Consider the following 22529-nt stretch of genomic DNA (forward strand, 5'->3'; position numbering starts at 1 on the left):
CTTAATTGAGAGCAAGGAATTAAATCAACAATACTTTAAAGAACACTGAAAATCCTCTAAGAATATGGAATTTAACACATTTACTGAATAGCACAGAAATGAAGATTAACAGTTAACATAAACAGAAACTTCTTTTTGGTTCTTATTTTACTTGACCTCCCAGCACCTTGTGACATAGTAGCCTGCTCTGTTCTAAAAGCACGACGCTTTCATGGGTTTCCATGGTACCACACTTTCCTAGATTTCCTTCTTTCTTTCCATCTGCTCTTTCTCAGTCTCTTATGTATTCTTCTTTCTTTCTCCTAAATGATGGGATTCTTCATTGTTTGGTCTTAAGCTTCCTTCTGCCTCCAGGGCACAGTACATGTTGTTTTCTTTTCTTGGAACATACTCCTCCCCCTCCCCCTCCCCATCTCCTGGTAATAGCTACTCATCTTCCAGGTTGTAGCTCAGATTTCACTTCCGCTAGGAAATCTTCTCTCACATCCCTTCCCCACCCCAACTACAAAAGTAGCTCCTTTGAGCCACCTGCACTGGGTTGGAAATCCTGGAATAAGTTTTTCCAAGCAACCTCTAACTCCCCATCATAGCTTCTGCCATACTTTGGGGCAATTGCTTAAGTGTCTGTTTAGCAAGCTCCAAGAAGGTAGGGGCCACGGCTGACTTGCCTACTGTGTATCTGTGGGGCTGCAGGTAGTGTTCAGTTCAGGTTCATAGCAGTGGTTGATAGACAACGGCAAAAAATGAATGATTCTATTATCTAAGTCACAGGGGCCGAAGGAGTGAGTTTGGATCAAAATCAAAGCAGGAGGTAACGCCATTGACATTAAGGAATGCTTAACTTTGAGCTCCTACATTCCTGGGTAAAGGGATCTCTGACCCTGGAGAGTGTTGTGTCTATTTAACTGGACTCATTTGAAAAGTCCTGGGGAAACGCTTGGTGGATGAATGACAAAAGAAAGATTAAGCTGGGTTAGAAGGAGGTTTCAGTCACTTTACAGAGTTGAAGGCACAAGGCAGAGTGACCTGGGGAAGGAGGGTGAAGGAATACCAGCCCCCTGACTTGGGCACTCTCCTATTCTTGGCAGAGGGGCTGCCTATCACAGGAGAAGGGGAAGAGAGGAGCAGGCTTCCCTCTGACCCCACACTCACACATGGAACTGCAAAGGCTCCAGAGGAGCCCCAGGTATAATGAAACCACTTCAGAGATGATGTGGGGGATTCTAAGAAGTGCTACTTTATTGCTATTCTCTAAGCAGAGAATTCCATTTTAAAAGTAAACAAAAGAGGTGCTTAAGTAAAACTCCAGTCTAACCCTTGCTCCTAAACTTTCTATTTTTAATCACAACATCTGTAGTCGCTTTAATCACGACATCTGCAGTCGCTTGGTAGATATTCCTGAATTGCTGAAAACAAGGCCCTAAGTGGGACGCACTTGAATTTGACTTCAAAGAAGATACTGGCTCAATCCGTCATATTAGGTAGAAACTGCTAGAAAATTACGTTATTTATTGAGCAAACCAGGACACCGTGGTTCTGATTGCAGGTACGGCAGCTACTTGAATGTAGCTCCAACACGGAGCGGCAAGTCCAGATATGACAGCTTCAGAGTCTAAAGGAAGGAAAGCTTGGGGCGCTCAGCACCTCTTGAAGGGATGTTAACCTTGAAAAAATAAGCACCTGTCTTAAAAATGAACCTGATTTTATTTTAAAAAGTACAGGTCCACGATTCTGTTCTGGGCTATGAAATGGATGGGGCAGGATGGAGAAATAAAGACAAATGCTCTATTTGTTCCTCTGGAAAATAGTGGTGACCGAAACCAAGGAGGCAGACAGGTCTGGCTGAGGACCGCAAGTCTCACCTCTTATCAGCAAAGCAGGTCTAGGTGGGTGAGGCAGAATAGGGCAGTAATACAGAGACAGCCCTTCTGGCCCTGGAGTTAGACTACCCAAGAACCCCCACCTAAGAGTTAATACATATAAATATTGTCTGGTACTTAATAAATGTTAGCTATGATACCCTCCATTAGGAAGTGAGTTACATGAAGGTAGGGATTTTTCTGCTTTTCTCCACTACCGGGCCCCTGGTGGCTCTCTAAATACAAAAAGGTAAAATGATAATATTTCCGTTTCCTATCCTACAAAAGCCTAATGTTTTCCAAGCATCTTACGTAGCTTTTTAGATATGAACAACAAAAAATCAAATCTGCAGTTCAAGCCTGAGTCCAAGTGCTAACGCATTCGTGTCCTAGATGGTAGAACAGCACTGGATGGTTGGGACTCAAAGCAAATACATGTCCAGGATGCGACCTGAACGGAGCTATTGAGCATTTCCTTTTCCTTGAGTGCCTAGAGTTCTCCACCGCTGGCCCCTTTAACCCAAATCTTGACATATATTTCCTGTACCAGCACTGGGAATATAAGAAAGACATCACGGAAGCCATACTGAAACCATGTTGTAGTTTTCAGTTGTGTCAAAAATAGCAGCGCCATCTTAGCATCTTCCTGTGTCTCATCATCCTTCGCTAGATGGCAAGGTGGTCTGAGAGTCTAACTCTCTCCTTACGTCCCTCTTGGGAGATGGCAGGAGAGTGGGCAGGAGGAGACAGGACCTGCAGGCTGAGGAACTCGCAAGCACTCCGCTCAGTGAGCATGGGAACAGCGGCCTACGTGGGGAAATGTCCTGGGGACTCCCCATCCCCGCAAGGACTCAGGTCAGGGTCTCATTCCTAATAACCTTATCTCAGGAAGTTCCTGGCCCTTCTGCCTCCCAAAGCTGGAAGCCTCCTTAGTATGATTTGTGCCCTCGTGGAAGAATCACAGGAACTCTTGACCAAGCTTCAGCTTCCTTGTTCCGGTATCACTCTTGTCACATATACATGTTTTCTTCCATTACGGGACCGTGTGGTGCCAGGAGCTGAAGTCTGCTGTTCACCCACTGCCTATGACAATGGGGGCTGCTCTCACGTGTCAGTTACTCTGAAGGACACAACTCCTCCTCCACAGTGACTCCAACACGGGTCTCTCGCCTACAGTGTGGCTTGATGGCTTGTGTTTCTGTGAGAGAGTGTGTGTATGTGTGTGTGTGTGTGTGTGTGTGTGTGTGAGTGACAGAGAGAGAGAGACACAGAGAGAGACAGAGAGACAGAGACAGAGACAAAGAGAAACTTCGAGGCAGGGAGAGGCAGAATAATATGGGAGGCGTGATATGACACCCAGACCAGTAGTAATAAGAACAGCTGTGCCTTTGGGGTTATAACGCGCTTTTACACAGGATCATATTTTATCCTCACAGCAAACCTCGGGGGCAGATCATGTGCCGGTCAGATGGTTCTATAGAGAAAAGGGCAGCGTTTTGGAAGAGGTGGAATGAGGAGGGGTGAATGACACCCAGAACAAGGAGAAATATGGCTAAGATGACTAGGCCTCTGCTGACATAGAGGGGCCCCATTCCCAGCAGATTCTAAGGGGTCCCCTGGGCCAGCATGTCCATGATGGAGATGTTCTTTCTTCCTTTAGACTTTCAGCGGTGCGAGGAAGTTAAACAACAGCAAGAAACCCTCTTACTGCCTTATCCCGGACTTTACACGAAATTGGGCAGGATCAGGGAGCTTGGGAATAAAGACAATGATCCTACTATAACAATAACGAAGATTTTAGGATGGAAGATATTGGGGTACCCATCGGAGTCCTGTCTTCCTCCTAATGATTCTAAAAGGTGGGTGAGGATTTATTAGAACCACGTACAGAGGAGGAACTTCAGGCACAGTAAGATTAAGCACTGTGTCCCAGATTACAGGGTTGCGGGGTGGGGGGAAGGCGGGACGCTCAACCCAGATTCAAATTCGGACTCAGGTGTGACTGCATAGACATTTCCCCTCAGGCAGGCGGAGAAACACAGTCACGCCTTCATCAATGGCCCTGGGCTCCAACGCTAATCGTGATAAAGTTCTTTCAGATGTTTTCAGGACTCATCCTTGATTCCACCCTCTCCCCACCACCCATACCCAATTACACCTCGAGGACTATTTGTTTTTAGCCTTAACGATTTTCATTCTCACCCTCAATGCCGCTACCTTGCTTCAGATCATCAATACTGCTCTCATGATTCCTGCAGCAGCTCCCGATCAGCCTCCCTGCTCCAGTCTTGCCTCTTCTCCAACACATTCTCTGTGTTGCGGCTGTGATTTTCTTTACAAAATGTGGACCCATGCCTCACCTGCAGCTCCCCTGGGGCTGTCCACTGTCAGCAGCATCCCTTGAGTCCCACACATGGGGTCTCCACAACTTGAGCCTCACCCCTGCTTACCTCTCCAGGTAAGCAGCTATCACCTGGAAACGTCTTCCCCTCCAGTGGCCCTCCAACACCAAGCAACACCAAGATTGCATGAATGAATGAAAACTAAAAAGATTTCTTGAACAACCACACTCAGTTTGTGTAACAGATCCCTAAAGCAGGCACTTGAAAATGTTGGCCTGTATGGTGTTTTAATGAAGTTAAGTAAATGTAAAATTTATTTGGTTATTTTAAAATGCTGGAAATGGCTCAGAGACGGTCCCTTCCTTAAGATTTTTTGAGGACTCTAAGGGTCCAGGAAACCTACGTCGAAAACATCTCAAGAGCATATGAAGAGCATCATGAAAAGGAACAGTGAACCTGAAACCCAGAGACTTTATATAACATTACCAAGGTCAAGTGTTTTGACATGGATGTGAACTCAGAATTCTGGATATTTTCATAGTTGAATTTTAAATTTCAAGTGGTTTTCACCAGCCAAAGCGCCCCCTCCAACCAAAAGTGTGATATCTCACCAAATATTAGAGACACAAGTATTTCCCAAGAATTAAAGATGAATTCGAATCTCAGCCTGCAGATGCTGTAACTAATTTAAGAGGGTCCAAGAGAACATTTTGGTCATTCTGATCTGCTCTGGTCAAACCAAAAGATGATTCACAGAATCAATTTTCACATGGTTATTTTCTTCTCATTCTACCAGCAGATAAGAAGCATATGAACACATGGATAAATTTGACTTGCTTATTTAATGTATTCAATGAGTGACCCAGATTATTCACGCTAGATATTTTAATTAGTAGAATATGAATAGTGTGCAAAACATTTCCAGAACTGTCTTCTAGATTTAAGCATCCTTAGAAAGGATCTTTTGAGGTTTATTTAGAGGTTCAGTTTTCTAGACCAGTGATTATCTGACTTTAAAATGACTCGGGAAGCTGATAAAAATGCAGGTTTCTTGGTCCCACTTCCTCAGTTTGATTTAGTCAACCAAGGTGGGACCCAGGTTGGTGGCACAGGTATCTAAAGAAATATAATAAAAACCTCTGATCTCTCTGAGGTAGTTGGTCGAGCATCCTCAGTTTTTAGAAACTCTGATCTAGACTATTCTGTTGGAATCCTGAAATTCTGAAGTTGTTGGTTTGATTAAAAAAATATACATGCACACAAACCCAATGTCAGTATCAAATGTTCCTGAGTTGACCAGTGATACTCTGGGACAGCTCATAAACAGGACTAAGAAACAAAGCTCTAGATGGGGACATTTCAAAGCATAGAGGATCTTGAAGTCCGCAGGCGCTTGCCGCATTTCTACAAGACTTTACACGAAAATGTTTATTTTTTATATTTTAGGTTTCTCTGAGTAGGGTAATGTCCTAGACCATTTTTATCTCTCCACATTATATACATACGTTCGTTTTCATTCCGCATGAACTGAGGGCATGCTGTATGCCTGTGTGCTGGGTGAAAAGGGGTGGGCTCATTCCCAAGAACAAAGACCACACCAGAAAGTGAACGCGTCAGACATAACAAAAGTTGAGTATGTTTGTTTTAAGGGGATCTACACAAAAGGTAGAGCAACACTTAAAAAAGAGAAATGTTATCACAACTCCTGAAATCTGCCTTGTCAGCCTTATAGACGTCCAACATTATTTTAGAGAGAGAACAACCTTATTACATAATAAAAGTCATATGGATTTAAATACACACACACACACACACACACACACAATTTACCTGAGAGCCAAGAGTTTTAAACCTCTACTTGTGACCATCCTAGAATACAGCTTCTCTGGACCTAGTCAGTAGGAAATGCTGGGTCTCTGGAGGGGATGTCAGTTAAAAACCCCCGTTCTTGAGAATTCCCTTGTGGTCCAGTGGTTAGGACTCGACGCTTTCACTGCCGTGGCCCCGGGTTCAATCCTTGGTGGGGGAACAAAGATCCCGCAAGCCTCGAGGTGCAGTGCTACCCGCCCCCCACCACCAAATCTCTGTTCTGAAATGCTCCAGGAAGAAAAGGATCATCAAAAAAGGGGCCTTGCCCTCTGGAAAGCATCTGAAACCTCAGGCTCAAGGGAATTGTGGGGCACTGTTGAGCCCTCAGCCCAAGGGAACAGGACCATTCAGAACATTCTGGGAGACTCTGAGTTTATTTTTAGAAATGACCGTGATTTTTTTTTTTCCTTTTTTTGCTATAAGCCAGATTTAAAACTCTATTCCCAAGCAGTCTTAGATATGTACACACAAAAGTGGATGTACCTCTTTTCAGTGTTTGGAAAGTAGATGCCCACCCAATTCCAGCTGCAAGCTGCTAAGTTAAGAGACTTTTTAAAAGCATTTTAAAGTTTTTGTATATGGCTGAATTTTTAGGGATGCTTTTATCCTTCACTTATGCCTAAATTGTGCCAACTAAATCCACAACAACACATTGAGAATGGATCATAAAACAACAGGAGCAGTGGCAGTCAAGGCCCTTGGCATTGAGAAAGGCTAAGTCCCAAGATCTCCTCAAATCTCCATATTTCCAAATACATGAATGTTCGTAGAGGCTCTTGGCTTTCTCTCAACTGAATGAATAAAGTATATTTTCATCACAAGTCACATGAATTCAGTGTACTCTTTATATGTGAAGTAATGAAGTTTTTCACAAGCTCCATACATGTAGTTCAAATTGGTGTTTCAATGAATTTAACTACTCATTAAAACCAAGACTGTTATCTCTGCAAATGCCAAGGTTATATGACTTTCAAATCTCCTCACGCAGATTTCAGTAGCAAGCTCTAAACTTCTAAGTTTTTATTAGAGAATTTGGTTCATTGCTTACTAAATACTTCAAGATATTATTGGCATTTAATATTGTAATTGGCTAAGAGCTTACAATGTACCAGGCATCACGTTAAATGCTTTATCTATATTACCTTGGTTAATCCTCACAATACCCCTATGACAGATGAGGAATGGGCTCAGAGAGGGTAGTCATTTGTCCCAGAGCACACAGCAGAGCCCTACTTAGTTCCATCTGTCTCTCAAATCTGTGCTTTCACCTACTGTACTATTCTACATCTGATGACTCCTGCCCTGATCAAATATGAGCAAACCTTCCTTAGAAATTCTGGGTAAGTGTTTTAGACACCCATGCTGTGATGGGCTGAGGAGGATGTGTTCATGTTTTTGAGTCAGAGCTGCCTGATCCACAGAAAAGACTTGTGCTCCTCTACAAGGAAAGATGTTACTCTGCAAATTTAGCATGTGTTTGAGAAGTGATGATCGCCGCAAACTTCAGGAGGGAGCAGATGTGTGCATCGCATTGGTAGCTTCCTTTACTCAGTAGTTCTCTGTAGGAAAAGCTCCGCTGAGATCTGCAGTTGCCATCAGAATTCTACAATCTGAGCACTGACCTGCTCTATCTTTTCAGATACATAAACACATGTATTACACTACATTTATTTTTAAGGACAAGAAACAATTTCCTTAGGAATATCTCCGACTTAGAAGTCATGCATACATTATCTACTCAAACACGCCTGTATGTGTGACCTTGTATTACAATCTGAAATTCCTAATGGAATTTTATTTAGATCTGTAAAGAAACAATGGCGCAGGAGGTCGGGGAAGAAGAAGGGAAAACCATAGGGAGGAAGAGGGCAAATGAAGAGATCAGATCTTATCTGCATCCTTCACAGCTGGAGTCTTACACTGACAACACAGACCAAAGAACAGGCATGTTGGAATGAAGCATGAGGTTTCAATATGTTTATTTTCTGGGAGGAGGGAGGCGGGAGGAGAAATACTTCAGGGAGGCCGAGTACTTTTCTTTCCCTTGGGTAGGAATCAAGAATATTTTTACTTCACTGTTTACTCAACATGTCCCTTCTTTTTAATGAGAAATTCTCCTTTTTGTTTTTAGCCTTTTCCAGGAGTGCCTCCACGGCACTGAAATCCCGCATCAGCTTAGGGGATGTAAATAGCCCACGGCGCCTGGTCCTGACACAGCTTTTGAATAAAATCCCAGCACATGCTTATCTCCCTTTGGAAAACGAAAGTATTGAAATAAGATCTCCTGGTCTATAAAAAGCATCTTGTTTCCCTCAAAGAGGTCAGACATTGCTCTTCCTTGTAAGTTGGAGTTTACAGAAAGCAAAGCTAAGAGCTACCTCCTGGAAGAGAATTCTCCATCTCACTCTCTCCTTCACACAGGTGCAAACACACACACACACACCCCATCTCAGTGAGCAAACAGGACATTATTCTTATTTCTGGATGGCATCTGACTCCCACACCTCCATTTCTTAGCAGGTTTTTACCCCAAAGCTGAAAGCTAAGGGATTTTGCCAGCAAAGGGACTGCCATTATTTACGTCTTTAGAGTAACTTTGTTCACATATAGGAGACAAGGCAGAAAGAAGGAGAGGATTTCTCTCTCCAGGATGAATCCCCTGTGGGTGATGAGGTCCACATGTAGACAAGCACTTTCTCACATTCAGGCAAACATGGGTATGATTTAAACGGGCTCGGAGGATGTTCTAGAGGGCAGACGCAGGCAGGGCACCGTGCACTCAGCCCATAAACAGCAGAGCTCCCGAGGCTGTCGGCTGAGCTTTCATCTGTGAGGAGAAGCTGCTTGGCTTCATCCCACCAGCTGAAATTCATTTTTCAAAAGAAATTAGACCGAGGTACTGTTGTTATAGCAACAGTCAGAGTCACTTACACAGCCTCTTCCCCACAACCTCACTCTGACTTCGTGGGCAGTGATTTCAGTTATGCACAGGGAGTGACCAAGGCTGTGCCGGGGTGGACGCTTTCTTTGCCCTTTAAGGAGTGGAAGCCTAAATTCTCTACGTCCAAGCTGAAGCTAAAAGACCAGGTTTTCGTGCCCCACAGAGTTCTCCCTGTCCTGAAAGTTTACAAGCAGTGAAGCTCAGAGAAAAACCTTTGCATCTGATGTTTTCATCTGTTGGGCAGGAATTGGACACATGACCACTGAATTTCCTGGGGTGAACCAAGTACTAGCTGTTTCAGAATGGGAACCTCCAGGGACTTTGGTAACGTCGGCCATCACCACCACATTTGGAACTGCTTTGTTACTTCTGTCCTCTGGGATTTTATTCTTGGGAGTGTGAAACTCCCAAAATAATAGCTTACTCCAAGCCTTGGAAACAACAATCAACTCTGAAATGCCCCTTTTGTGACGAAAATGTACACTTATTACCAAACCTTTATAGCAAATATTCTTCCCAAGCAGACAGCAACATAACAGTCTACATTCACCCCAGAGGTAACCCAGGGTGGTAAAAACCTATGAAGCCAGTGCTCATGATGAATGTGAACTGTGTCCTCCTCAGACTGGTATGTTAAAGCTCTAACCCCCAACAGCTCAGAATGTGAGGCTATCTGGAGATAACATCTTTAACGAGGTCTTACAGGGGGGGCCCTCATCCAATCTGGCTGGTATCCTTATAAGAAGAGGAAATTCAGACACAGATGCACACAGAAGGAAGACCATGTGAAGACACAGGAAGAAGACAGCCACAGACAAGCCAAAGAGAGAGGCCTTAGAAGAAACCAATCCCTGCTGACACTTTGATCTTAGACTTCTGGTCTTCAGACCTGTAAGGAAATGCATTCCTGAAGTTTAAGCCACCCAGTCTCCCAGTCTGTGTGCTACTTTGTTATGGCAGTTCGAGCAGACTAAGGCAACTAAGAATCTGATTTAGACATATCTCTGTCTTCTCAGTATCTTACACAGGTTAAGCACTCCATAACTATTTTTTTCTATTTTTAAAAATTTTTTTTTAATTTTTCTTTTATATTGGCATATAGTTGATTAACAGTGTTGTATAACTATTTTAAAGGAAAATCTTGCATGAATGTGTTCACACTTTGATTCAATTAACAGAACACCTACTGCGTGCCAAGTTCTAGATCAGGCACAAGGGTTTCAATAGTGAACAAGATCCAGTCTCTGACCTCAGAAGCCTTCAGAGTGGAGGGGAAAGAAGCAGATGAACAAGGACAACATAATTTGGCACAGACGCCTGTGCTGTGGAAGCACAAAAGAGGGGCGTGTTACTCAGTCCAGATGAGGTAAGGCTTCCTTGGGGGGATTGCTATGCAAGCTGAGACTTGAAGGATTCACAGTGAGGAGAAGACGCCAGAGGAGAAGAAAGCATGGCTTCTAAGTGAAACTCCAGTGGTGGCGTCTGGCTTGAGCCAGAGTGCAAGGAGGAGGCTGGAGAAGAGAGAGCTATACAGATCATGGAGGGCTTGTTTGCCATGTTAAGAAGTTTGGACTTTATCCAAAGCCTTTATTGAGAGGCACTCTAGGAAACGGAGTCACTTGCAATGCTAACTTCTGATTTCATAGTGAGAGACACTGGTTGCCAAAGGTAAGATATTTGAAGTGATCTGAATTAGTTTGCTAGGGGTGCCATAATGAAATACCCCAGACTGGGAGGCTGAAGCAACAGAAATGTATTTTCTCACAGTTCTGGAGACTAGAGGTCCAAGATCAAGGTGTTGGCAGGCTGGGTTTCTCCCAAGGCCTCTCTCCTTGGCTTGTAGATGGCCACCTTCTCACTGTGTCCTCACATGGTCTTTCTCCTGTGTGTGTGCATCTCTGATGTCTTTTTTGTATGTCCAATTTTCTCTTCTCAGAAGGACACCAGTCAGATTTGGATGAAGGCCTACCCTAACAGCCTCATGTTAACTTCATCACCTCTTAAAAGGCCCTATCTCCAAATACAGTCCCATTCTGAGGGCTTCAGCATATGGATTTTGGGAGAAGACACAATTTCAGCCCATAACATGAATCAATATCATTCCCTGCATGGCTGATTAAGCCAAAGGCTAAAGTCATCCTTAACTTATCAAAACAGCACAGACTTGGTCTTGAAGCAAGTAGCTCAACAATTGCTATTTGGTACAGAGCTTAACAGCACATATTATTTTAAAGTGTTTGTTTCCCAATTTTAATCCCAAATTCAAAAGACACTTCATATTTGCCCTTGAACTATTAGCAAAGAATTGCAGTCAGAGATGACTCCATGCAAAGCCTCAGAAGTAGCCCGTCATGATTTAGAAGGCTCGGAATAATGACCAGTTGTTCCCTGAAGCTTAGTAAATGTTACTTTACACTGGTAATTCATCCGACCTCAGAGAGACACACGGAGGGAAAACTGAGGCACTGAGAGACTAGCGCCACAACCTAAATCAGAGAAAGAACAAGGAACGATAGTCAGAATTTCCTGCTCCAGCCCAATGCTTCACTCAGTAAATCACTTCACCTGTAACAAGATTCAGAGTTTGTCAACTTTCTGTTCACATTGTGGTGCATTGTAAATGCACTGTAACAGTGTAGAGTCAAAAGTCTGTATTTCAATGGTTTTATCTTTCTCACCCAGCCATCCAGATATTATTAATGCGGTTTCCATTATAATGCTACAGTTAAGTTTCCGTAATATTTTCTGTAACCACCTACTTTTGCATGGTTATAGCTCTCTAAAACTCCCCTGGGGCAGAATTCTTTTCACCTTGGTCTCAGTTCCGAAGTAAATTTTTTTGGTAACACCAAATGATGACTTTGGGGATATTTTGAAGTTATGTGAACGTAAAAGAAAGGAGGATTTTTTACTGCAATGAATATTTTGTTACCTTTTGTCCAATCAAACACCACAGATCAAAGAAGAGCTGAACATAATAAAGGCATCAAGCAAGGCAGCGTAATAGATTTCACTGAAGACTGCCCACACTGCCAGATTTAACTAAATGAGGTTTGCAATCACATGCTTATTAGTATTTAAAAATACCCTGAGTGCACACAACAGAAAATCTCAGGAAGCTGAAAAGCAAAACTATGCATGTGGCGTTTTCCAGATCTCACTAAAGCACAGCACCGAAACAAACTTAATTATGTGATCGGGCAGCAGTGACTTAACCTCTCTGGACCTCTGTTTCCTCAATTATCAAAGGAGAGGGCTGGACTACCGGATCACCAAGACTTGTTCAGCTCTATTTGGACTCTGGATTCAAATCAGTGACTCACTTTCAAAATCACCCTGGAAGGCACTGTTAACTCAGAAGCTGTAGCTGAATTTGGCAGGTAGTTACTGAGTAACTAAGAGCCTCATTTTTAAGTCAGAGAGCAAGAATTCATTACACCCTTCTGCAAAGGTTTCCTGGCTTTAGTAAACTGGAAAGAAAAATTATACTAAATCCTAATCACAAAGATCTTTTAAAAAGCCAGAAACCCAAGTGTGTAAATCACACAGTTCACTTAAAAGAATTTCTCACTTTACGACGGTCTGCTTGGTGTCAGGTGCTGAGCTGGGTGCAGGAACTGGAAAGATGTACAGGATCCTTGCTTTTAAAGAAATTCAGAGCCTGTTGCACATATTCCTTTTGTTCTTAAGTATCTATTGCATACTCTGGGGAAATGTTCCTGTTATGCTTAGCATTTGTCAGACTAGACAACAGTGATGATTCCATTCTGGTGACCATAACTTGGCTAACTTTGCTAATTTACAGAACGGTGCATAGCTGCTTCTTCACCTCCACCATGAGCAATTTTGAATAAATAACCTTAAATTACATGAAGAGTCTAAATGTGCCAGTTGGGTCACTGGATACTGCACCAGGTTACAGGTGGGAGCTGTCCACCTTTTCTGGGTGTGGATCATGGTGTATTTCACCTAGAAAATGCAGATGGGTGTGGGTCTAATTACAGGCTTACAGTCACGGCCCCCAGGTCCTAGAATCACTTCTCTCGTGACTGAGCTGTATGTTCTGTGGAAGTCAGATGACTATTTCCTACCTTCATTTTCTCTTGGACAAAATAATCACTAAAATCCCTTACAGATCTAACAGCTTGGAATTTTAATCTCTGTAGGTCAATTTGGATATAGCTGGAAGATGAACCAATTGACATTTTAGGTTTCCTCTTAACCTTGTGGTTCTTTTCTAAAATATGTAACTAATTCATAAATTTGAAAAAAATGAAAAAGTTTGCAACTACCACTGTTTCTACATCGTATGGTAAAACGTGATTAATTCAATTCCTGCTAATTTTGCCTTTAGCTGTAACTCAGTTGAGGGCCAACCTGATATTTATCCTTATGTAAAAAAAAAAGAGCTCACTATATAAAAGAATAGGTATAATAAAGATTGTAAGGGGAATGCTTAACCTACCTAAGACAGAAATGGGTTTCATGGACTCAAGGACTCAAGAGACTCAAATTTAAATATGATTGATACAGGTACTATGATTCCTTCTCATATACTAATTAAAGTAGTTCCCGAGGATGCTTACTTACTTACAGTTTGATAGTCTAGCTTGAATTACAGTTACTTTTAAATATATCACAGGTAGTATATATTTACTACCGTACTTCAATTCAGATTTTTCTCAATTCGGGCAGCAATTTGCCCAAATTAGTTTAAATTAGGGAGAGTCTATTGTATTCATCAACTCCTCATCTAAATGGCAGAAATGATGACTATAAAATTCGTCTTGGATTTGTTGGACCTCTGCAGCTTACCATTTAGTCTGAGACTCATAAAGAATGAACATGGATTGATTAATGGCCATTACTGATTTCTTACAGCTGTAACTTATCAGAATATGTATACTCTAATACAGTACCCATGGTAATTATCTCATTACTATGAAGTGTCACAGAAATGCATTATGCGAAGTACACGTTGAATCACATTTACCAATTTCTTTTTGTGTTTAAAACCCCGAAGCTTAGTGTTCTCTAATAGCTGGAGCTTTGTATGGAAGTTGGGGGCTTTGCAAGAGAGTTGGGGGTTTTGCAGGGAATTGGGGGCTTAGCATGGGAGTCATGCACATGGGCTGCAGTTCCTGGGCAGAAGCATCACCAGCTTTGTGCTTCTGGTCTCTCTTCGAAACTTTTGCACCTTAATTTCTCATTTGAAAATGGGCATATTCGTGCGTGACCACTCCTATACCTCATGGAAAGGATTAAGCAGATTAAGTCTATAACACAGTTGGTCACCAGGAGGAAAGGCATTAAGGAAATTACTCAGCACACTGCAGTGGTGACTTCTCCAACTGTATGAATATTTAATGAGCAGGTATACGTAATACTTGACATTTCTATGGAGCTTTTCATGCAGGCATCTTAACATCACTTAAAGAAATGCATGGCAACAATTATCAGAGATCTGGGAAGTGTCAGCTCATTGGCCAGAGAAGGTAGAGACATAGAAGCTTTGTTTCTAACATCAGAATGTTCAAGAGGAGTAGGACATCCAGATCCAGTCACCCCATAAGCCTGAAGATAGGGCCTTAGAAATAAGGCGATGTTTATTTGAGAGTCACCCATCCATACATCTGAGGTGGCCTAAACAATGTGAGAGCAAAAATTCCCAAAGAACGTGAACACGTGGTTGGAGACGGGCCCTCTTAATTAGATGAAAGAAATCAGCAAAGAGACAAACAGTATCAGTGAGAGGTTAAAATAAAACATCATCAAGAAAGTAGGACAAAGCAAAGAAGAACAATTTGTGGTCAGATTTGTCATGTCAGTTGCAGCTTTGAAATGAGAACTAAGAGACCATTAAATTACTATCAGAGTAATTCAGTGGGAATCTAAGAGAGGGTTCCTCTAGCACACCCAGCAGCATCAATATCACCAGGGAACTTGATGGAGACGCAAATTCTCGGCCAGTTCCCCAGACTTCTGAATCAGAAACTCAGAAGATGGGGCCCAGAGTCTGTGTGACAACCAGCCCTCCAAGTGATTCTCCTGATTTGAGAATCCTTGTTCAAGAACAGTGCAGCCTGTCCAACAGCACTTACTGAGATGGAGATGTTCTTTATCTACAATATCCAATACGTTAGCCTCGAGCTGCATGTGACTGTTGTGTACTTGAAATGTGGCTAGTGCTACTGAGGAACCAATTTTTAAATTTTATTCGTTTTAATTAAATTTAAAATAGCTGCATGCAACGAGCAGCTATTCTATTGGATAGAAAAGTTCTAGAATTCTGCTGTGAATGAATGCCAGGTTTTTGGTCAGTAAGAGAAGCAAATGGTGAAGAATGGAGATGCTGGCTGTGACTCTTCTATAGAAGAAATCTTATTTGGAAAAGCTGGAGGGGAAAAGGCATCATGGCTCATATAGCAGGAGGTACAGTCAAGGTTTCTCAGGAAAAGGAAGTCCTGAGTGGGTTCAAAGGTGAAGGAAATCAGAGACAGGAGAGGTGAACGTTAAGAAAGGAGGAACACATGAAAAATTGTGCTGGAAATGTCTAATTGTGGTAAAATACCCATAATATAAAATTTACCATCTTAACCATTTTTAAGTGTACATTTGAGTGGCATTAAGTACATTTACATTGTTGTACAACTATCTCCACCATCCATCTCCAGAACTCTTTGATCTTGCAAAACTGAAACTCTATACCCATGAAAGAATAACTCCTTATCTCCCTTCCTCAGGCCCTGGCAACCAGCATTCTACTTTCTGTCTCTATGAATGTAACTATTCTAGATACCTCATATAAGTAGAATCATAGAGTATTTGTCTTTTTGTGACTGGACTACTTCCTTTAGTATAACATCCTCAGGGTTCATCCATGTTGTGGCATGTGTCAGAATTTCCTTCCTTTTTTAGGCTGAATAATATTCCATTTTATGTATGTGTCACTCATCTGTCCATGGATGTTTGGGGTGCTTCCACCTTTAGCTATTGTGAATAATGCCACTATGAAGATGGGTTCACAAATATCTCAAGACCTTGCTTTCAATTCCCTTGGGTAAATACCCAGAAATGGAATCACTGGATCATATGGTAGTTCTGTTTTTAATTTATTGAGGAACCACCATACTGTTTCCCAAAGACCTGTACTATTCTACAGTCCCATCAAGATACTTGCTTTTAGTCAAAGCCACAATGAGGTATCACCTCACACCAATCAGAATGGCCAACATCACAAAGTCTGGAAACAACAAATGTTGGAGAGGGTGTGGAGAAAAGGGAACTCTCCTGCACTGTTGGTGGGACTGTAAGTTGGTACAGCCACTATGGAAAACAATTTGGAGGTTCCTTAAAAAACTACAAATAGAACTACCATATGATCCAGTCATCCCACTCCTGGGCATATACCCAAAGAAAACCATAATCCCAAAAGAAACTTGTACCATAATGTTTATTGCAGCACTATTTACAATAGCCAGGACATGGAAGCAACCGAAATGCCCATCAACAAATGAATGGATACAGAAGATGTGGCATATATATACAATGGAATATTACTCAGCTATAAAAAGGAATGAGATGGAGCTATATGTAATGAGGTGGATAGAACTACAATCTGTCATACATAGTGAAGTAAGTCAGAAAGAGAAGGACAAATATTGTATGCTAACTCACATATACGGAATCTAAAAATGGTACTGATGAACTCAGTGACAAGAACAAGGAAGCAGATACAGAGAATGGACTGGAGAACTCGAGGTATGGGAGGGGGCGGGGGGTGAAGGGGAAACTGAGAAGAAGCGAGAGAGTAGCACAGACATATATATACTACCAACTGTAAAATAGTCAGTGGGAAGTTGTTGTATAACAAAGGGAGTCCAACTCGAGGATGGAAGATGCCTTAGAGGACTGGGGCAGGGAGGGTGGGGGGGACTCGAGGGGGGGCGTCAAGGAAGGGAGGGAATATGGGGATATGTGTATAAAAACAGTTGATTGAACCTGGTGTACCCTCCAAAAAAAAAATAATTAAAAAAAAAAAAAAGATACTTGCTTTTGAACCAATGAAAAATGGAATATCAGAGCCATCAAAAGACAAATCTAAAAACAAATGTGGGGAGGAGGTAAGTTGAGATGGAAGTGTGTGTGTATGGGGGGATGGGCCAGGCTGCTTGGCTCTAATGGTTTCAGTTTTCTCACTGACATTGATGCAATCTCACCTCCAAGGAAGAACACTGCTAAGAAAGTAAAACCAAGGGCTTTAGGAAAGAAGTGAATGAAGGTTTTGTAAAGCTAGTCCTTTATAAGAGAATGGGATGAATGGATAAAGAAGATGTAGTACATATATACCATGGAATATTACTCAGCCATAAAGGAGAATGAAATAATGCCACTTGCAGCAACATGGATGGACCTAGAGATGATCATACTAAGTGAAGTAAATCAGATGGGAGAGACAAATATCATATGATATCACTTACATGTGGAATCTGAAAAAATGATACAAATGAACTTATTTACAAAACAGAAACAGACTCGCAGACACAGAAAACAAATTAATGGTTACCAAACGGGTGGGGGAGTAAGGATAAATTAGGAATTTGGGATTAACAGACACACACTACTATACATAAAACAGATAAACAACAAGGACCTACTGTATAGCACAGGGAATTATATTCAATATCTTATAATAACCTATACTGGAAAAGAATCTGAAAAAGTACACACACACACACACACACACACACACACACACACACACACGGAATCACTTAGCTGTACACCTGAAACATTGTAAATCAACTATACTTCAATTTAAAAAATAAAAAAGAAGAGAACAGGGAAACTTTCCCAGGGCTCTGAAGCAGAGGTCTAGCCAGAACTGTTACAGGATTGAATTGTGCTTCCAACCAAAAGATATGTTGAAGTGCTATCCAGAGGACCTCAGAATGTGACTTTATTTGGAAATGGAGTCACAGCAGACGTAATTCGTTAAGATGAAGTCATGCTGGAGTAGACTGGGCTCCTAATCTAATGTAAGTGGTATCATTCTTATAAGAAGATGAAAATGTGAAGGCATGGAGACACACAGGGAGAAGGCCATGTGATGAAAGACACAGAGATTGCAGTTACGCAGCTGCAAGCCAAGGAATGCTAGCAAACCATGAGAAGCTAGGACGAGGCAAGGAAAGATTCTGTGCAGAGTCTCAGAGGGAGCATGGCTCTGCTGACACCTTGATTCTGGACTTCCAGCCTCCAGGGCTGTGAGACAATAAAACTCTGGGTTTTAAGCCACCTAGTCTGTAGTACTTCATTATGGCAGCCCTAGCAACTAATACAGCTGCAGAGTATGAATCTGCAATAGGTCAAGGTCATCTCAAGCCAAGGTCAAAATGAGTATTTCCAAATTCCCACCTACCAGCAATATGCTTCCTGATATATTTTGATAATACAGGTAATCAGTCAATGTAACATGTATTTTGAATCATAGTCCTTGCTAAGGGATTTTTCCTTCTGCCTGTCTTTCACGGGAACAAATGGTGCATGTATATAAACTGCATGCTTCTAAGAATCAAGGGAGGAAAGACATCTCAGAATCTCAGGGCAGAAGCAAGTGCAATAGATGTGTACAAGCAATACCTTGGGGCTGTCATTACCTGGAAGTTCTTCTGGATTTAGGTCACCTACATTTGGCCCCCGATTTTTTTTTCTGGGTTATAAGTCTAAGTATGACTCTTGCTTCATCTGTAAAAATCAAAGACTTTTATAATTTTTTAAATTCTTAAGTTTGTCTGTTTTTGCTGACTTTGGTCTTTAAGTGTCAATAATTTTGAGAAAACAGTAATGCAATTATTTTCCTTTTACAGTTGAGTTTTATGGAAAAAGTCAGTGTTAAGGTGATGAGTGCCTAGAGATTAAACCATTTAAGAAAAGGCTGCCTGATATATCCAGACAAAACTATAATTCAAATAGATACATGCACACCTATGCTCACAGCAGCACTATTCACATTAGCTAAGACATGGAAACAGCCTAAATGTCCACTGACAGATGGATGCATAAAGAAGATGTGGTATAGATACACAATGGAATACTACTCAGCCATAAAAAAGAATGAAATAATGCCATTTGCAGCAACATGAATACAACTAGAGATTATCCTACTAAGTGAAGTAAGTCAGAAAGAGAGAAACAAATATCATATGATATCCTTGTATGTGGAATCTAAAATATGACACGAAGCTATCTATGAAACAGAAACAGACTCACGGACATTAGGGAAGAGATTTGTATTTGCCAAAGGGGAGGGATGGAGTGGGAGGTTGTAGTTAGCAGATGTAAACTATTATATACAGAATAAACAACAAGATCCTAATGTATAGCATAGGGGACTATATTCAATATTCTCTGAGAAACCATAATGGAAAAAAATATTAAAAAAAGAATATGTATATGTATATCTGAATCACTTTGCTGTACAGCAGAAATGAACACAACACTGTAAATCAACTATACTTCAATTTATAAAAAGAAGCAGAATCTGCCTGGTCATGAATCCTGGGTGAGTCTCTGCCAGAGGTGGACCAGTAGTGGCTGTGAGAGCCGAGAGGTGTGGGGTCAGCCCTGCCACTGACTGCAGCACAAGACGAAGGTCGAAATCCTTCAAATGTCCCAACAGAAGAGTCCGGCTGGCGCACCTTGGAAGCAGCTCAGCCATGGCTGACATGCAAGCGATCTAGATTATTTGGTTGAGCAGGATAACCTTGAGCATTTGCCAAGTCAAAACACAAGTCATAAAAACAAAGTCTTTCCCTTGCTGCCCACTTGTCCTTCCCCCTTGAAAACATATCTCTTGCTTTCGTTACAATTCACCTACAACCTAGAGGGAAAAAAAGCTGTAAACTGTAGTTAGAAAAAAAAAAACAAACCAGAGATAACTCAATTTTTAAATTTCTTGACAAGAAACGTATCCAGTTAACAAACTCTTTCCCTCCTGTCTCCCTCCCTTCCAGGGGCCCCTCACATTAAAAAAAAAAAAAAAAAAAAAAAAAGCAATTAGACTTTGGCTTCTCATGAAAGGCACACAGTAAAAGTATCACTGTTCCAAAATTCCAAAGCAATTTCACAATCCTAATGGAATGAGGGAGGAAGTGGTCTTTTTTGTTGAAGTCTTGAAAACAATCACCCATGTTGCTATGTGGAGTATATTTATAAATTGTAAGGGGATTTGCAAAAATTAGTTTGTTCCTTCAACACACACTCACTGAGCATCATTTATACACCAGGCCCCACACGAGAAGCTGGGGATACAAAGATGAATAGGACAGGACTGGTCAGGAAGAGCTCACAACAGAGGGAGACAGTCATTATTATTATTCATTATAATGTGGCCAGGCTTCCCATGCCCTGTTCCTACCTCCAGCTCCAGGAACCTTGATTTTAATTCACAGAGAACCATATTGTGGAGAGAGGAAAAAAAAGAAAGAAAGAAAATGACCACAGTAAATCCTGTAAAGGTGGCAGATCTCACTAGAAATATAGCTACTCTGTGAGCTTAGACCTCCTTTAAACGAAGGGCAGAGAAAGGAAAGAACACAGGAAAATGCCTAAGCAACTGTACCAGACCCAACCACAACAAACACCTGCAGCTAAACAAGAGGAATTCAAAAGAAAACTAATTGGGAAAGAAAATCATATACAGTGTAAAAATCAGTTAAAAAGGAAAACAAAACAACCTGGAATAGAGTCAAAAGCATCTTTCTCTCCTTGTCCTTTGCAGAATTGCCCCAGAATAACATCTGAAGAAAGACATTACCTCCAGCTCCACTGGAAACGTGAGGTTTCACAGAAAAAGTAATCCAAGTCTGAATTGATAACCCAATTTCTACACATTTTGTTTTTAAACTCAGATGAGCCAACTCGAATATCCAAACTCAGGTTTTTCTGATGTGATTTTTATGCCTGCTTAGAATCGGAGGCTACAGAGAAAAGTATACACACAATAAATCTAAAATCATTCAATTACCTTAAGTCAATTGGGAGGCTTATATTTACTGAGAATAGGCATTTGACTCCCATATTACAAAGACAAGCAAATGACTCCCATGTTGCAAAATCATTCTGGGTAGTTTATTACTCTGTGCTCAGTTGTTCAAGGAGCGAGGAGAAAGGTTTGGGAGCTTGATCAGGAAAATACTACATTTGTCAGTTGGCAGCAACAGCATGCCAACACAGCCTCTTGAATTGACTACCGTATGAGCATCAGCTTACAGGAAGGAAAGAATTCAGCCCCTCTTTGGAAACAGATTCATGCTGCAGAATGATTCAAGTTAATTTCCTTCAGTTAATTAAGCTGGCTTCCTTATTAGCAAAGGGAGATGACCAAGTCTAGTCTACATCTAATGACTCACAGAATGATGAGGTTAGCTAGCCCCATCTCTATATTTAAACTGGACTTTTAGATAGTCTCATAGAACTTGTATAAGCAGCACTAGCCCTACCCAGTATTCAGTTCTGCTTTTACTACTGTGGAACCAAGGATTCTCTCAGAAACATCCATGTGAACTACCACTAAGGTCTGCTAACTGTGAAATTCACATACTGCTCCATCTCAGAGATGTGTGTGTGTGTGTATGTGTGTGTGTGCGCGCGCGAACGTGAGCTCGCTTGCGCTCATGGGTACGCCCAAGGTACCACGACATCTGGTACCCTTGTGAGGCTGGGAACTAAGTAGTATCAGGGAGTCCCCCTGTGCCATGGCACCACACTTGGAGGACAGGTTTATGGTGAATACACTCTGACTTCCTCTGTATCTTAAGCAAAATTTTGATGGTGATGAGGGGTGGGGTGGGGACAGGGACAGGAATTCCTCTGGAATGGCTCAGGGATCCAGGTCCAAACCAGGGTAAGCCTGATGGTAATGTTGAACTGAATCTACTGTTACCCAGATCGGCCCCAACAGCTGAAGCTCTCCTCAAAGTTACCAGCAAATAGCAAACATTCATCGTGTATGCATTCTATGCCAGACGAGTCCAAAATCTTTTCTCTCAATTTCCACATCCAGCTTACAAGGTAAGAAACATCATTTATACAAATGAGGAAACTAGGGCTCAGGGAGATTAAATAGATTGCCCAAGGTCACACAGCTCATGTGAGGGAGTTGAGGCTTGAATTCCAAAGCCTATGCTTTTCCGTTACATGCCTCTTCACTTGTGAATGGAATGTGTTTCTCATTTCCAAACTATTCTGAAATGAGTATGGCTCTGAAATGAGATACGAAAAGAGGGGAAGCATCTTCAGAAGTGCTCTTTCTCTGCAGTGGGTGGCTGGCACGTAAGGAAGTACCATCTGAAAGAGGATTTCCTGCAAGGGCTGTAGCTCTTTCAGGTGTTCTCAGAACAGTTCTGCAGCTGTCTGAGTTGCTCACAGATACATACTGGTCACGAACCCAACCCCAGTCTGATCCTAAAGAGAATGGTGTCGGCAATGGCATGCCGCCCATGTGGGCCACGGGAA

The 22529-nt window shown here is 41.8% G+C and overlaps 1 protein-coding gene across 1 annotated transcript in view; it reads right to left on the bottom strand.

The window, feature by feature from the left end:
• MAML3 (mastermind like transcriptional coactivator 3) overlaps positions 1-22529 on the bottom strand; it is a 414210-nt gene that overhangs the window by 173557 nt on the left and 218124 nt on the right. The gene's annotated exons all lie outside the window — the stretch shown is intronic.

This window comes from Hippopotamus amphibius, chromosome 3, assembly GCF_030028045.1.
Source record: "Hippopotamus amphibius kiboko isolate mHipAmp2 chromosome 3, mHipAmp2.hap2, whole genome shotgun sequence".
In the NCBI taxonomy this organism is placed as follows: Eukaryota; Metazoa; Chordata; class Mammalia; order Artiodactyla; family Hippopotamidae; genus Hippopotamus; species Hippopotamus amphibius.